Raw genomic sequence first — 10,000 nt, forward strand, 5'->3', positions numbered from 1 at the left:
CACATGCACGCGCGTATACACATACAAATACACTGCCAAGTACACACATACACTTGGCAGCACATATGCGTACATGTACACACACATACAGACACATTCGCTTTTTCATTTCTTCCCTTTTATTCTATTTTTCTTTCTTTCTTTCTTTCTTCCTCAAATTCCATGCGGTCTGGCTTTATCCATAACCTTGATTAAATAACCTTTAAAAAAAAGAAAAAAAAGAAGAATAAAAATAAAAGCATAATGATATGAAAGGAACGAAATAACAAACAGAAGACAATAGAAAATAGTCCAAAGACAAAAAAAAATAACAAACAAACAAACAAAGAAAAAAAGATAACACAAAAAGTCAAAAGCGGTTACGAAATGAAAAGTGAGAGGGATAATAATTATGAAAATGGGAGGGTCCGAGACACTCGTGAATAATGAAAATCACTGGAAAGACTGAAAAGAGATGACAACAAAATGTTGAACTGATGGGGAGCTTCGGTTCGCGATGTTATATAATAGAGGTCACTTTTTTATTGTCTCTGACATTCCGCGATTTCACTTACAAGAAAATAACCGCATAAAGATCAAAATCCTAGGAACATAAGATCTAGTGAGAGTGATAGGGGGTTTAGGGATATGGTACAAGTATAAAATGTGTGATTTTTTTATTTGTTATTAGTCTTGTTTTATTAATACACCGTGTGTCTTTATCTTGTCCGCTAATGATTTCTGTATACGCATGATTATCAATAGCGGCGCTGGTTTCTTGTATGTCGTCTTTAATCAATTTTATTGCATGATACACCCCAGGCCGGTAATCGGTTGGCAATAAAAGGTCAACACCTCTCTCTCGTCTCTTCCTCCTATCCTCTCCTACTCCCCTCTACCTCTACTCTATCCTTATCTTAGGCACCTCTTTTCTCTCAAACTCAATCTCTACACACTAACAAATACACACACACTACCACACTCAAATCACACACATACATAACTAATAAATCTACATCTCACACACACTCACACTCTAAAAATCACCACTATTTATAAATCTAACATGATATTATATTTTTTTTATATATATTTTTAATATAGTTTTATATTTATATATATATATTGTTGTATTTATACTCAATAAATTAATATAATAAATAACACACATCATAACACACAAATAACACAGCAATTATAACAACTCAAACAACTTAATACAACAACATCAAACTCACCACACAGACAAACACACACACACTCATAGATTTATATATATATAATATTTTTATATATATTTATATATAATTAGATTATATATATATATATATATATATAATATATATTGTATATTCACACAACACAAACACACGACACACACTCTCACACAAACACACACACACCTCACACACACACACGTAAACAAACACTTACATAAAAATAACACAACAAACACACCAAATCACATACATACAAACCAAACACACACACCACTTCCAACAATTACAGACCTATCATTGTGGTGTGCCAGAGTCAGCCACCCTGGCCACGCGGGCGCGCCCGACTGCCCGCCCCAAGCGGGCCGCGAGACAGACGGCCCAAGATCTACCCAATTTGGCATGTGGGACTGGTCCGCCGCGCGCCACCACTACTCGAACCCTCTTTTGACAAAAGGCCAATTCCCCAAATGACTCTTGGATAACCAGGGGGCTGTCAATAGCGGGAAATGGATCGTCCTCCTCTTGACCAACTGATTAGGTGACACTTTGACAGTTGCATAGGAAAGAGCGAAAAAAACGCCGGCCTTTGTCCTTTTTGAGGGGGGGGGTGGCGATTCATAGACCACATAGAGATGTTTGCAAAGGGAGAACCCAGGCAAAGCACGTAAAGACATGTCGCACGCGTTCTATATTACGAGCGATCCCCCCCACTTAATGGTACCCTCGACTTGGGATTGAGGGGGGAGGGGGTAGGGAAGGGGTGGGGGGGGGGGGGGGGGGGGGGGGGAGGAAGGGAATCACGTGTTATATTTGGCTTTGCGGTTCTGTTATTACGGTTGGTGTTTGCTTTGATTTATCAGTATTGTTATCATTATTATATCAACCATTATCTTCATTATCAACTTCGTTAAGGATAAATGACTACAACAACTACTACTACTATCAATAATAACAATATGTATATCAATATCAACAATCATTCTCATCATTCTCATCATTTTCATCATTAAAACATCAACTTACATATTTCATCATAAGCAGTCCATGAGATCATACGCTGCACTAACCTACACTACTATTGATAATGATGATAATAATGATGATAATAGCATCAATGATGATATATTAGTAATGATGATAATAATGATAATTACAAGAAAATACTGGGAACGAAGATGATACTAACAGTAATTCTAACAACACTATCACTTTTGCAAAAATCAATATGTTTGCAAAAATAAGGATAGCAAAGACAGCAACAAATATGATGCAATTAGCGGAAAGATATCATAAATGAATTGATCACAAATGACAAGTACCCAATGTCAAAAAAACAACCAGTACCGCCAACATTATAATTGAACCGTAAAAAAGGTGTCATATATTAATTACAAGATACTTAAAAAAAATAGGTGTAATTCAATGAAATAAATACGGTAACTAAATAAAATAAATGGGTAGAAAACCTAAATAAAACTAACATGCCATCCATATGTGATAAAAAATGAATAGATAATAAAATGCAAAAAAACACGTAATGGGTTAAAAAAATATAAGTGGATAAAATATACCAGAATAAATAAGTTAACTAATTGATTAATCAGTTGATAAATAATAAATAGATAAATACATCAATTCATGAATTCATAGTGCAGGGCCCCATACAGCTACTACTACTGATTTGGGAGGTTAATATGACACATTAATGAGTGTTTGTATAATGATGATAATGAAACTGAAAAGACTATTAAAGTTGATAATGCTGGTATTATGCATAAATTCAAACTAGTACTAAACCCGCTAATGATAAGAGAATTAATCCATGACCCTGATACATGTAACATTACCATTTATTTATATAATTTTTATTATCATTACTATATCCTCTATCCTAGATATTTTAACACTTACTAATCTTAAACATCAAAATTTACTTATTATCATATTATATATTTTCATTATTAAATTCACAATAATATCATTAACCTGTTATCTTTATTATATATTATCTATCGATTAATTCTAACTATTATATTTATTATCATTATATTTATTATCATTATTATCGTTATCATTTGATTATTGACTGTAAATTGAAAATTATCTCTGTGACTTATTCTCATTATCATATCATTTTCGCTATAAACATTATCCAAATTATTATGATTATTGCAATATTACAATTACATATTATTATCAATAGAACATAATTAAACCTATTATCATTATTATTCAAACCCTTACTACTACAATAGAAAGTTATTTTACGTTATTTTCATCAATAACCTATTAAAATCATCCTAACATCCTTATAATTATCAATATCAACAAGGGACATAATTCCATTAAACCTCAATTATTTTTAAAATGCCATCAACCTTAAATAAATTTCAACAATAATACAACCATCACCCCATAATACATCATAACTATCATCATCATACTCCACAATCATTCTCAATAAATATCATAAACCCATTATATAAATAATTGATAAACTTACCATCATTAAATATCCATCACGCGAATCCCATAAAACATTCATAATCCAATAAATCATCAAAACCAAAATCGGGCGACGACCGAAACCCCTTACCGGGGGGGTTCCGCTCGCCTCGCCAACCCTCGCGGATTCCTCCGCTCCGGCGCCGTTGATGTTGATAGGGAAGGCCGAGAATGCTGAACAAGTATCCGACGTGCAACATTTGGATTCGTTTTTTTTCTTTTTTGGATTTGGATTTTTTAATTTTTGGATTTGGATTTTTTAATTTTGGATTTGGATTTTTATTTTTGTCCTTTTTGGAATTTGGGATTTTTCCATTTTTGGATTTTGGTTTTCCATTCATTTTTGGGATTGCATTTCCCATTTATTTGGATTGGTTCTTTTCAATTTTTGGATTCATGGATTTTTATCATTTTTGGATATTGTATTATTTTTTTCATTTTTGGGATATTGGATTTTTTATAGTGGATTTTTTAATTTACTTTTCAATTTTTGGGAATTGTATATTTTTTCATTTTTGGATTCGTATTTTCATTTTTAGATTTGTATTTTCATTTTTGGATTCGTATTTTCATTTCTGGATTCGTATTTTCATTTTTGGATTCGTATTTTTTATTTGATTTTATTTATTTATTTTATTTTATTTTTTTTTTTCGATTGGGTTTTATTCGTGTTGTGTTGGATGTTTGTTTGTTTAGTTTAGTGTTATTACGTTGTTCTTTGACTTATTATTTTTTTTTTTTGTATGTTATGGTTTGTTGGTGTTGTTTTTATGTGTTTCGTGGTATGATATATTCTAGTTTTGTTTGTTGTGTTGGTATAACTATTAACTAAATTATTATATTTTTGTGAGTATGTTATATTTTTGTATCTTTAATTAACGTTCGGTTTACTATATGTGTTATTATATATATATCTTATTATATATATATTATATATACCTTATATTTTATATATATATATATATATATATTATTATATATATATTGTATATGTATATATAACTCTAGTATATCTATATATATCTATATTGTATATGTATATATATAGTTTATACTATTATATGTATATATAGTATATATTCTGTATTATCCACAACAGTCTACACCATACATAATATATTTATATTTTATATATATAATATAATTTACGCATATCTATATAAATGTCTATATATATCTTATATTATATATATATATATATATTAATATGTATTTATATATATATAAATAGTATACTATATTATTATATATAATAACTATACAATATGGTAATATGTACATATATATTATCTATATAATATTTATCATATCTATTATATATATATTTATATAATATATATTTATCTATATATATATATTATATATATAAATATTATTTATACTTAATAGATATAATATTATATATATATATATATAATATCTATATATATTATATGATATATTATATAACATTATATTTATATTATCTATATTATCTATATTATATTTAAATATATATATATGAATATATAACATATATATCTCTATATCTATATTTATATATTTATAACTGTATGTATTGTACTATGCTGTATCTATATATATCAAATCTATAAATATATTTATAATATATATATTATATATTCTTTTATTAATATATTATATATATATAATTTATATATATATATATATCAATCAGCATATATATAATATATCATATAAATTCTATATCTTATATATATATATTATATCTATCTCTAATTATATATATATATATATATATTATAAAATATATATCAATATCTATATTATACTTAATCTATATATATATATTAAATATTTATTCAATAATATATATATATATTATTTTTTTCCCCTCGTCTGGTTATATTACCTGGAACCAAGTACACTTTTGTACAAAAGCCTCAACCTTGTTATCTTTCCGTCAACCTGATAAACTTTTACAAACCTAATATATATTCCCATTTACAAGTAGACTATTGTTATACACAGATATTTTTTTGTCAAATAATTAGCACGATAAATATTATGGTTCTTTATTAACAGATAACCATCCTAGCAACAAAATCAATACGTTTCAGATATATTTTTCAACATATCACTCTATCAAAAATTCTCAACATCTCTTATTAATCCTTCACCTCATCTTTTCACATTTCCTCCATACTCACTATCTTTCCCCTTCATTATTACTTCATTATTACCACTACCGTTGCGGCAACACCTATTCCTAATAATATCATTATCATTAATACCGTTAGTCTTATCATCGACTGAGTTGCTGGAATTGCAAATATATATACAAGCAACATCATTTTGTATATCCTGACGTTTTCTTTATATGAAAATGCTTCAGTAACATCGTATTTTGATGATTTATAACAATAGCATTTGGCGGGACTTAAATCTTTGTTGATGTATTTGTCCTGTATATTATCTTGCATAATATCAGGGCAATTTCATTCTATTATATCGAAGTTTCTTATTGAAATTTTACACTAATAGCGTAGTATTTATACATAATCATACATACATAATATATATATATATTATATTTATATAATATATAATATATATTATATATATATATATATAAATGTTATATTAATATGTTTCTATACATAAATATGCTATTAAGTATTATACTTAAATTCATACAAAAATATGATATGTGTGTATGGTATATATATTATATATATATATATATATATATATTTTTATTATATTATTATATATATATTACATATATATATTATATATATATATTTATATATCTAATATATATATATATATATATATATATATATAGCATATATATTGAGATATATCAATCTATAACATATATATATTTATATATTTATATATATATATATATTAGATATATATATATAAGTATATATGTTAGTTATTATATAATATATACATTTATATGTATTTGTATAATATTATATCTTATATAATATATATATCTATATATCTATATATAAACATATTAGATAAATAATCTATATATATAATAAATATGTATATGAATATATATTATATATATTGTATATATATATTATAAATATATAAATACGTTTATACATATCTCTATATATATAACTATATTATATATATTTTAATATCTATCTATGTACATATATAATATATCATACATTTATATCTTTATAAATTATAATATTCTCAATATATATATATATATATATCTAAATAAAAATAATTGGTATTAAATATATATAAGTATATATTAATATATATTATATATATTATATATAATTCTATATATATAATATATATATATATTAATAAATATCTATGTATTAAATCCGAAATATCTATATTAATTAACAACACTGCCACTAAAAGTGGCAGTGTTATTAATTCTGTTATGTGCACGTTACTGTGTTTTTTGTGATTCATATCTATCTATCTATCTATCTATCTATCTATCTATCTATCTATCTATCTATCTATCTATCTATATATATATATATATATATATATATATAATATATATATATATATGCACACACCACACACACACACACACACTCACACACACACATACACACACACACACACATATATATATATATATATATATATATATATATATATATTATATAATATATATATATATATAAATATATAATATATATATATATATATATATATATATAATATTATATATATAATATATATATAATATTATAATATATATATATATATAATATATATACACACACATAATTTAATCCGTCAACCAACTCAGCTAGTTGTGCACAAATCCACAAGCATATCCGCCAAATTCCAGCTCAATCACCTTCCAAATAATCCTTTTGTCCCGAAAGCAAACCACACACATTACCATAAAGGAAATTCAAACATCCGAATGGCGGGTTGACTCACCTACAACCGGACAGCTTCGCTCCTTGCATTCGGCACGCTGAATTCAATGCATTGCCTTTAGCCTTTTTAACGCTCAACATCTGTATCTTATTCATCGACAAATTACACCGAAATGTCACATCCTCTTCGACGGAGTTGCATTGTTGACCGAGTGTGCAATAGGGGCACGGGTAGAGGGGAGGGGGGAGGGGGGGGGGGGGGGGGGAGGGGGGGGGGGGGGGGGGGGGAGGGGGGGGGGGGGGGGGGGGGGGGGGGGAGGGGGGGGGGGGGGGGGGGGGGGGGGGGGGGGGGGGGGGGGGGGGGAGGGGGAGGAGGAGGAGGAGGAGGAGGAGGAGGAGGAGGAGGAGGAGGAGGAGGAGGAGGAGGAGGAGGAGGAGGAGGAGGAGGAGGAGGAGGAGGAGGAGGAGGAGGAGGAGGAGGAGGAGGAGGAGGAGGAGGAGGAGGAGGAGGAGGAGGAGGAGGAGGAGGAGGAGGAGGAGGAGGAGGAGGAGGAGGAGGAGGAGGAGGAGGAGGAGGAGGAGGAGGAGGAGGAGGAGGAGGAGGAGGAGGAGGAGGAGGAGGAGGAGGAGGAGGAGGAGGAGGAGGAGGAGGAGGAGGAGGAGGAGGAGGAGGAGGAGGAGGAGGAGGAGGAGGAGGAGGAGGAGGAGGAGGAGGAGGAGGAGGAGGAGGAGGAGGAGGAGGAGGAGGAGGAGGAGGAGGAGGAGGAGGAGGAGGAGGAGGAGGAGGAGGAGGAGGAGGAGGAGGAGGAGGAGGAGGAGGAGGAGGAGGAGGAGGAGGAGGAGGAGGAGGAGGAGGAGGAGGAGGAGGAGGAGGAGGAGGAGGAGGAGGAGGAGGAGGAGGAGGAGGAGGAGGAGGAGGAGGAGGAGGAGGAGGAGGAGGAGGAGGAGGAGGAGGAGGAGGAGGAGGAGGAGGAGGAGGAGGAGGAGGAGGAGGAGGAGGAGGAGGAGGAGGAGGAGGAGGAGGAGGAGGAGGAGGAGGAGGAGGAGGAGGAGGAGGAGGAGGAGGAGGAGGAGGAGGAGGAGGAGGAGGAGGAGGAGGAGGAGGAGGAGGAGGAGGAGGAGGAGGAGGAGGAGGAGGAGGAGGAGGAGGAGGAGGAGGAGGAGGAGGAGGAGGAGGAGGAGGAGGAGGAGGAGGAGGAGGAGGAGGAGGAGGAGGAGGAGGAGGAGGAGGAGGAGGAGGAGGAGGAGGAGGAGGAGGAGGAGGAGGAGGAGGAGGAGGAGGAGGAGGAGGAGGAGGAGGAGGAGGAGGAGGAGGAGGAGGAGGAGGAGGAGGAGGAGGAGGAGGAGGAGGAGGAGGAGGAGGAGGAGGAGGAGGAGGAGGAGGAGGAGGAGGAGGAGGAGGAGGAGGAGGAGGAGGAGGAGGAGGAGGAGGAGGAGGAGGAGGAGGAGGAGGAGGAGGAGGAGGAGGAGGAGGAGGAGGAGGAGGAGGAGGAGGAGGAGGAGGAGGAGGAGGAGGAGGAGGAGGAGGAGGAGGAGGAGGAGGAGGAGGAGGAGGAGGAGGAGGAGGAGGAGGAGGAGGAGGAGGAGGAGGAGATAATATTAATCAATTATAATGTATTATATGATTACCATAAATACAGAAGGCGAGCGAAGGGATCAAAGAAATACACTTCTTGTCCAAAATGATAACTAAGATGCATCATAATCTTGCTTATCTTCGCCAAATTGCACGAAAGGTAATTCAATATCACCACAATTGCGGTTGAGGACACACTCACACGTGTATGGTGGTGAGTTTTCCGTTCTGCAATTTGCATAAGAGTCGTTTGAGATGTAATTGTCCTTTCTTTGGTGGAGATGCTGAGAAAAGGGGAGCGAGGTTAGAAATAGAGTGGAAAAAAGAGTATGGGGGAAAAAAAAGGGAAGAAGGAAGAGGGAAAGAAAAGAGGGAAGAAAAAGGAGGTAAAACGGTGCAGAAATGTTTAGATTTTGTAGGGTGGAGCGATAGATTGAGGTACAGGTATGTAGAGAGAATGCATTTTCGATAGATAGATAGCTAGATAGATAGATAGATAGATAGAAAGGGAGCAAGAGGAAATATAACTTGAAGAAATAAAACAAGAGGCATGTATGCAGGCCAGAGAACACGCACACAAACGTATATACATAAACAAACAGAGGAAGAGAGAAAAAGATACAGGTGTGTATATGTATAAATAGTTTTATAGATAGAGAAACAGAGACCCAAAGAGAGATAGAGAAAGAAAAGGAGAGAGAAAGAGAGAGGAGAAGCGAGGCCAGGAGCCGGCAAATTCCTTCTCCGCTGACCACCATTAATAATTATAGAGTAGGCTAAGTTATTGGCCAGAATACGTAAGTTACCCCCTTCAACCCCCCCCTCCTCCCTCTCCGTTCGCTCTTTGCCTGTCTGTCTGTCTGTCTGTC

This window comes from Penaeus japonicus, unplaced genomic scaffold, assembly GCF_977035675.1.
Source record: "Penaeus japonicus unplaced genomic scaffold, GWHDUDI00000001_assembly GWHDUDI00000021, whole genome shotgun sequence".
Taxonomy (NCBI): Eukaryota; Metazoa; Arthropoda; class Malacostraca; order Decapoda; family Penaeidae; genus Penaeus; species Penaeus japonicus.